The sequence below is a fragment of the Camelus bactrianus genome, chromosome 1, assembly GCF_048773025.1.
Source record: "Camelus bactrianus isolate YW-2024 breed Bactrian camel chromosome 1, ASM4877302v1, whole genome shotgun sequence".
Lineage (NCBI taxonomy): Eukaryota > Metazoa > Chordata > Mammalia > Artiodactyla > Camelidae > Camelus > Camelus bactrianus.
This window is the reverse complement of record NC_133539.1, coordinates 112256199-112265581: the sequence shown is the minus strand read 5'-3', so window position 1 is coordinate 112265581 and position 9383 is coordinate 112256199.

Genomic DNA, 9383 nt, shown 5'->3' with positions numbered 1-9383 from the left:
CTCATAGACGTTAAGAAGGTGCTTGCATCGCTCAGGGAAACTGGTTATTCAAGAAATGTTTAAACTATTGCAGTGCACGTAAAGAAAGTAGCACACCCGGTCATCATCTGTCTAAGGAGCTCTTATCCAGGGATGGTGTCTGGCATCATTACTGAGGCCATAAATGAATGAACATGTCCCGTCCTGAAGCCTTGAACTTCTGCACACAGTGACTTAGATCATAGCATTACGGATGAGCATCTGAGACAATGCAGCCTAACTTTCAGTGCACCAGGCTCTCATTAGCTTTGGATGAGAGGAAGACGCAAAGGACTCCAGGCTCTTGGCTTTTGATTTCTTGGCATTTTTTTCACCTCCAAGGATCCTAGAGTCTTGACCCTAGGAGATGCAGATCTGAGAGAGAGGTAAGTGAGTTCTGCCTGGGACATTCAAGGGACTATCTCCACTCAATGGGAGGAGATGGGTCTGGAACTCAGGTTAGAAGCCTGAGCTGCAGATAAAAGCTCGCAACATGCCAGCGCGGTTTACTAGGTAAAGCCACGCAGCACGGGCCCAGGGAGAGCATGCAAGGCGGGAAGAGGCTGTAGGGCAGGACGACCCACCTGACAAATCGCAGGTGATGCAGAGGAGGGTGACCCGCTGAGGGACGGAGTTTGGTAGTGTGAGTGAGGCAGAAGCTGAGATGAGTCAACCCAGAGTCAGGGCTGTGTGGGAAGGGAAGTAAAGCCACGAGCAGAGGGAGAGGCTTGGAAAAAAGGGAGCAGTCAAAGGATTTACTGGCCTTGTAGCCTTGAACCTGTCACTTAACATCCCTCCTGAAACTTATCGTTTCATGTAGAACTGGTCAAGCAGTTATTTACCACCTATCGAGGTGCATGGTTCCCTTTACATCATGTCTTGCACGAAACCTAGGAGTTGCAAGATACACATTTCTGGCAGCAGAAACAAGCAGAGAGGCCCCTCCTCCCATAAACTTCACATTCTTCTTCCAGCTGCATGCCAGACCAACACTAACCACGGTGTACTGCTCCCTCAGGACAGCAGGAATGTGAAAACAGAACAGGACTGAAATCTATTAAGATTCATATCCATAGAAGTTTTACGAAGCTCACAAAGGACATGAGAAAAAAATGAGAATTAAGCGTAGCACAACCCTCAGTCTTTAAATTGCTTAGAGGTTGAATCAAAGTGCTTGAGTTAATTAGAATTTCCTTTTTGGGCGAGAGAACCTAGTTCAACAAAGCTATTCAGTTTGGCTATTGGAAGAGAAACTCAGTAATATATCAGGCTTTGGAGAAAAGTAATAAAACCCACTTATGATCTGAATCCTGAAAACCTCAAGACCCCAATTTACTTAGTCATGGATTCCATTCTTAAAATGTTACGAACACTGCAAAAAGGGGAAAAAATAAAGCCATACTTGTGCTCTTGAAACCTAAATGTTTATCCTCATATTTGTCTGTGTTATTTTAGCCTGGTGCTACAGCTCTGCAAAATAGGAACAAAAGCTTTTCTCTTTCTTTTCTTTTTTTAAAGTTTGAAACACTTAAAAATCCTTTTGAAAGAGAACAGTAATCATAGACTGTTACTGAACATAGAAAATAAGCTGCATTAACTTCTCATGCTTTGAGGTACACAGTTTGTGCTCAGCTACTGTGTAGTTAAAAACAAAAATACCCACATCTGAGTGATGGAGACCTTCTGGAATGCCCAGCACCACTCATCCTTGTTGTAACAAGACTTCTCTCTGGTTCTGAGACCTCCCAGGGTGGTGAGCACTGGCAGAGGGAGTGATGTGGTCTGAATGTTTGTGCCCGCCCAACATTCATTTGTTGAAATCCTAATTGTCTGATGTGATGGTTTAGTAGGTGCGGCCTTTGGGAGGGGCTTAAATCATAGGGCTGGAGCCCTCGTGGATGGCATCAGTGCACTTATAAAAGGAGCTCCAGAGAGGAACCACCAGACGACTGCAGACCCGGAGAGGTGCCTCCCCTGCCGAGCTGCACTGACTTCTAACTTCCAGGACCACGGGCGATAACTATCCGTTGTTTATAAGCTGTCCAGTTTACGGCATTTTGTTATAGCAGCAAATGGACTGAGACAGGAAGGGAGCCTTTCTTGGTCCAAACAGAGAGAAAGGTTAAAATCCTGGAGAGGAAGGCTTTGATTGTGTGTGGTGTTGGGAGGACGGGGCGGGGGAAGGTGCATTTATTCTCCGATGCCCACTGCTGGCACACTCCACAAATGTTTCCATACAACAAATGAACGCATTCTAGTTCCCATTTTGCTGTTAACTTGTTGTGTGACTTCAGGTAAGTGATTCTGCTTGACCCTCGGTTTTTTCATCTGGAAGGTGGGGCCGACCCCTGAGGTAACCCGCATGAACACAGTTCATGAACCCTGAAGCTCTGAGCACCTGAAGAAATAAGAGTAAGAGCTGGCTCTGTTTTGCTAAAATACTAGCAGATATCAACCCTTCAGTGTCAAAAACACTGCCAATATTTTCAGTGTCTTTCTTTTAATCAACAACTTTCTTTAGCTTGTAAAAATACGTGTTCTTCCCCAAAGGCTAAAGCTAATTTCATTATAAAATTTTTAAAAGTTGGTCTGGAATGGTTTTGTTTTTTTGGAATTGAACCTTATTTTATGAAGAAAATCTTGTTCGCTTTGGTTTTAAATAAAATGGAATTTCTAAGCTGCTCCACAAAGACTCATTTTTATGTGTAGTCTAGTAACCTACATTCCTGCTATTAATTCTAAGTTCTGACAACAACTACAGCCACACCTACTGCCACTAGTCTCTTACTGTAATTGATTGAATACGTACTACCTCGCAAGAGCTATGCTCCGCATTTTGTGTATACTCCCTTTAAGCTTTGTAACAACTCAGTAGGGAAGATAGTATTGCTTTTCCACACATGTAAAAAGAGGCTTTGAAACGTTAAGGGACTTTCTCCAGCTAAGATATAATAGAGCCAAATTTTAACCAGGTCTGGCTTATTTAAAAGTCATTGATGTTTCCACTATAACAACTAACTGACTTCAAAACACAGACTTATAGAACAACACAAGCCATCAATAAACTTAAGTCTATATTTATGAATATCAGAAACGTTGATTCATTTAAAAAAGAAGATTCGTTTTAAAAAGAAGAAAAAAGTTCATAATATCTAATTTTTCCAAAAATCCCTGCAAAATTTGCCTCAAATTACCACACTTAAAGCTCTTCCTTTTTTGGTGCAAATTTAATCAAGTCAACAATATATACTCTTTTGACATTTTCTAATTCAAATAATAGAACAGCCTTAATAATACTAAAAATGAATGTTTAAAAAGGCCTCTGAAGAAAACAATGCTCCTATGTACGAATAATCCTTAAAAGATTTAAAAAATAATGACCCCCCCCCATCAGGCATATAAAGGCTGTTTCTGCATTTTTCATCTTTTACATCATATATTCTTACTGATTTCCACATCAACAGGGAATAACTTGTTTTGTGGTAGCTGTTGAGTCTTTCCAGATTCTGCTACAGCTGTTACCTTCTGCTTAAGAATAAATAACTTGTAGTATTAACTCACTGACTGCAGGCAAGATGGTCAAGAAACAGGCAACAGAAGTTGGCTTGAAGCCCTCTGAACACACAGTTGCTCTCTGAAGTTCCAGTCCACACAATAGCAATTTATAGTAGCAACCTCATGCCAGCACAGTGAGAGAAATGTTAAATTTAGCTTATTGGCAGGAATAGCCTACCACAGCTTAAAAGAGTTCTACAGGTTTTAAATAACTTTGAAACATAAACTAATTTCCCACACTTCCTCCTGGGCAGCTTGGAACACGGGCAACTTGACACTCAGCCTACAATTAGAAAGTTTAGAGTGTGTAATCAGAGGAGCTAAAAGACCTTCAAACTGTGAACCAAAGAAATGTGCAGATTGCAGTCAGTCATTCAGGAGCTAATTATTCAGAATCATCCAGTATCAGCCAGAGTCCATCTAGCTAATCTCCTTCCTTTCCTCCATTTTCAGTCACTGATCAGCAAGATGTGCATTTTTCAGGAGTACTTATAAGAATTAAGCTGAGAGAAAAAAAAGCAAACTCTCCCATCAGCTAATAGTTAGGGCTCTAAAACATAGTTCTGGTAAAAAAAAAACTTCGGTAGCAGAGGGATGATACACCAGAATCACCCCAGGAACTGTTTCAACCAACTCATTGGTTTCGTTCAGCTTGTGAACTTTGACTATATGTATCATTTTGAGATGGGCTTTATGATTAATCTAAAGATCTTATTAAACCTTGCTTAAATTATCACAACTCTCGCAACTTTTAAATGAGGGAATGTGGAAGAGGAGAAAGTACTTCCACTCCAAATGCAAACATTTACTATTTCATGTGAAGCTTCTCTTCAGCATCGATTAAACATGCTCAGTGAATTCAACTGATTTACAAACGTTTATGCGGTAGCCAACACCCCTAACATTACAGTCTTGTTTAGTGGTGGTCTTGCTTCTGAGCTGCTCACCAACAGATGATTGGCAGGTTGGCTGGGTCTGAAAATAAAAGAATGGGAGGAAGGGTTGAGCGTACACAGGGACATAGAAAATAATGAGGCTGATTTGCAAGTGAGGATTATGAAAATCAGTATCCTCACCTTAAAGATACACATTGTGAATGATCCCAAGTTTTATCAAAAAAAGAAAAAAGATCAAGTTTTAATGAGGTGCAAGTTAGATTGTGACTCTAAATTATGTCACAGGATAAAAATGTACTTAGAGCTTTAATCTCCTTAGTTTATTTTACTGTCAACAATCATTTTACCATGCCACAGTGCACTTAATTGTTCTAAATGAAGACAACCTAAAAGAAGATAGTGTCTTGGTTACGAGTTCGAGTTCAAGCTTAGTGAATCACATATTTAAGCTAAAACAAAACTGAAACTTAACATTTTGGAAACCTAGGGTGTTTACATAGTTTAGTGGTTTGCCTGACACATTTTGGAAACCAGTCATTGAGTTAGTTCAACAGGCAGTCAACATTTCTTAAAAATGTTGTGTGTGCCACGAATTCAATTTGTGGGGAATCAAGGGCAAGTTTGAACTGGGGATTGATCTGATGAAACAAACGTTTTAGAAAGATCACATATCATGTTAGCAGTGATATGTGGATTATCTTGCAAAAGGGAGAAACCAGAGGCACAGAAAGCAATTAGGGAGGGATGAGGGCTCGGGTCATATTGTGGGGTTAGAAAGGAACGGGCGGGAGAGAGAAATGTTTTAAAGGAATGATCAGTAAGAAGGACTCGATAAAGTTTCATGATAAAGTGGCATTATTGATAGAAACAGGAAAGCTGGGAAAAGGAACCACTTGGAGCTGAGGAGTTGGATTTGAGGCTGGAACAGAATACCTTCAGTTTAAGATGAGGGTAGCTCATTTGAATGACTCCTGGATCGCTCTGATTAACTGTAAGAATCCTGTATGTGTAAGTGCTTCCTAATGGTGCCCACCATAATGTATGCAGTGGTTAGTTCTGAAAGAAGCAGTTTGTTATATTTTTACACATTTCCCTTCTGTTAATTAATACTGGGCAGGGTCTAACATCTATTCCAGAGAGCTGAGATTTAACTGTATCTTTGAAAGCTTTCTTTCTTCCACAATGAACACTGTCTCTATCTTATCAACATGCAGTCAACAGATTACAACATTTCATAGCTTGTCAGGAGATTGAGGGCCACACTTATCTTGCCTCATGCTGAGTTAATCACAGCCTGCCCTCATCTTTAAAATAAGTCACAGAGCCAGCGTATTCAGCTCAGTGTGGATTGCTGAATTCAGAGAATTCACATCTAAGCTTTCTTGTAAACAGGCCGCAGCTCCAGAACCAACAGGCCTATCCGTGGCCATCAGGGTCTGTCTTAATGTCACATCCTCTCAAAATCACTGTCCTCCTGCAACGCCAAACACCTCTGCCACAGATTGCAGAAGTCCTTTCCAGTCATTACGATGTTCGGTTCATCTTTATGTTACATGAGAATAAGCAATAAAATTGCATTTTTTAAAGTATGTGATAAAGAGGAAGCAAGGAGACTGGGAAATGGAATGTTTGATGTTCGATATGTTTAGTTCATAAATGCGAGACTCAAATTTTAAAAATATCTCTGTAACCAATTACATACATACCACAAAATCTAGCTGATTAAATATATCTTGGAGTAAATCAAAAATGTCTTTTTAAAAGTCTTGCTTAAATATTTTCTCCCCCAAAAGTATAAGTCGTATGCTGAGGAGACAAGTAGCTTCTTGAAGGCTGTGCTGGCACCCACAGTTCCCACTACAGTACTCAGTCCATAGGAGGGCGTCCAGTCATGACAGGAAGGGGACGAATTAAGTGCCTCGGTAACAGTCACAACAAATTGGTGACATCTCTACGATGTGATGAAAAGTATGGGAAATAGACTGAATCTGAATCACCTCAGGACATGTAATAGGCATTTTGATTTTGGGGGGAAATATTTACTAAGAGCTGCTTTTTCTTGTGATGTACCTCTTTCTCTTAAAAAACTTGACGAGCATCAAAACCAAACAACAAACTGATCAAACCATAAAAAAAATCCAACAAGCGACTGGTTTGCTTCAAATTACGATGCATCTGTAGAGCTGATTAATATGCAATCATAAAAAATAATGAAAAGCACATTATGATTCACAAACATTTAAATTACAAAACATTATGTATAGTGAAATTCTATTTTTGAAAATATAGATACATCAATTTTAAAATATGTATCCTTATTTATATGAAGGCAAACACCAAAATCTAAAAAGTAATTATTGCTGAGCAATGGGATCACAAGTGATTTTAATTTTTGCTTCTCTGTATTTTAATTTTTTCCATAGTGAACATATGAGAAAAAGTAATAAGAAAAAAATCCCCAATTTTAATTGCTTTCCAGTTAATAAAATATCAATAAGAAAAAAATCCCCAATTTTAATTGCTTTCCAGTTAATAAAATATTACTGCATGCTATTAAATTTCTTCAACATCTCTGATTTTCTTACAACATTTTTGAAAATAACTGCAAATTTACAAAAGATGATAAACATGAAGCCACATTATGAATGAGGAGAAAGTTATCTTAGCAAGCGTGGCCATGGTCAAAATTCTGGAAGATACAGTTTGTCCAGGCCTGGTTTCCAGGGAGATGGAAGATGAATGACAATGACTACTAGCATGCATTGAGTCCTATTATAACCAAATGCCATCCTAACGCTTTATATAAAATAGCTCTAATTCTTACCACATTCTGGAAAAGTTGGAATAATTATCTCCATGGATAGGAACTTACTTAAAGCTATACAACTGTTTAATAAAGTGGCTATACTAGAGCTGACAGGATATCAGTGAGACCAAAGCAGAGCAAATTTGGTCCAAGTAAAGATGGAGAGATGCTAATAAGCACGGTTTCGCTGCATTGTTTCTCCTAATCAATGTTTGGTCCAATACCACTAAGCCAGATGGCTGGTCCTTCAACAGGTGGGGCCACAGTTGACATCACTAACACAACAGATGGAAGAGGGAAGTATTTTGTATGGAGGAAAGATGCATTGAGCTTATCTTGAAGACACACAGATATGTGGGCAACCAGAGTGAAAGAAAGGGGGACACTTGCAGCTAGCTCAAGGAATTGTGCAAACTCCATGGCCTGTCTAAGGCATTCAGAGCTTACAGTGAGAGATGGTAATGGATGGTGGTGTGTCCTGTTTGTAAGCATCATCTGTCAGGTGGAGGGGAGTGTAGGCAATAAAGCCACACCAAATTGCCAGCCATTCTGCTCAGAGGCTGGGCAGTCAGCTAGGTTCATCAGCTCAAGAAGTCACTCCTGGTTCGTCAGCCTACTTCTGTGTCTTGGTAAAATAATAATGAAATATTCTTCTCTTTGGAATTTGTGACAAGTATCTATTTGTCTGTGTATCACGATCTAAATGTGTGTATGTATCTTGCTTTAAATCCATCTCCCTCTTTACAATCTGAATGCCATGAGGCCAGGGAGTTTTGTCTGAGTTATTTGTTGCTGTATTCCCCACACCTAAAATGATTCTTAATACAGATTAGGCTGTCAATAATATTTACTGAAGGCCTGAGTCAACGACGTCATGATCATCAAGTTGGCGCATACACAGCTGTTAACAAGAAGGCTGCCACAGAGGAGATGGCTGTGTTTGAGAACAGCAGTGGTTTATCGGCACAGAAACGACCTCAGGGGATGGAGGTAGGGAAATCAGACATTCCAAGATGTCAGCCAGAAGTCCAGCTGTGGAAGTCACCTGATTCTAGGTTGATCAGGGAAACTACGATATACGTTCAGTTCTATAAAAGAAATAGTGAAATTAAAAGGAAGACTCAAAATGGAGTTTGAGTAAAGGACCTCTTTGGTAAAAGACTGAAAGATGGATAATAAGAATTGACCATGCCAAAAAAAGTTTTTAAAAAGATGTGGAATGTGCCACTAGCTGTCAAACTGTCCCAGTGATTATTTTAACTATAGATTTTAATTTAAATAATATTAGCATCAATTTTAATAGATGCACACTTGCTGAAGTGATTACGGTAGCAGAAAGCTCATTTGGATCATGCCAATAGGTCCAATCAGAAAAGGAACCAGAATGTGGGTTGAGTGCGAGTGAGTGCCAGTGCGCAAGGGAGAATGAGAAGATATCCATGTACCAAGACTGCTGCCTATAGAGAAAGGTAAAGAAGAGCTGGAGCAGATCTTCAATGAATCCACAGCACAATGGGTGCAAAATTTTAAAACTGTGTCCTGGGGCAAAACTGCTCAATATTTCCCCCAAGAGCAGCAGTTTCCTGGTGAGGTGGGGAAGCCACTTGGAGTTGCTTTTACTCTGTAGTCTGCTTATCCTTTGCTGCCTTTCACTGTATCCCTTACGAGTGATGTGGTAGTTATCGCACAGGGTTCCTGGAATTAAGGGGCTCGTCATCTGATGTCTTCAGCAGAGTAGAGGTAAAAGTCAAACTGCAGTGGGTTCAGGGTGAAATAGGATGAAAAGAGCTAGGCTCAGTTAACTGAGAACACCATTTTTTTTTTCTTTCCCTCTCCTTTCTCCCTTTGGAGGTCACCTTGGTCTGCTCTAAGAGTTGAGAGAAGAGAATCAGGAAAAAAAAATCCTTTTCTAAAATATCAAAACGAATCTATGTATGTATATGCATGATGGGGACATTGTGCTGTACACCAGAGATCGACACAGTGTAATTGACTGTACTCTAATAAAAAAATCCTTTTCTGTTAATTTTTTTTAAAGCAGCTAGCACATAGTGATGCAAGGGAAACAACAGAAAATAACCCCACACTGGTAAGATCTTGTGAAAAAC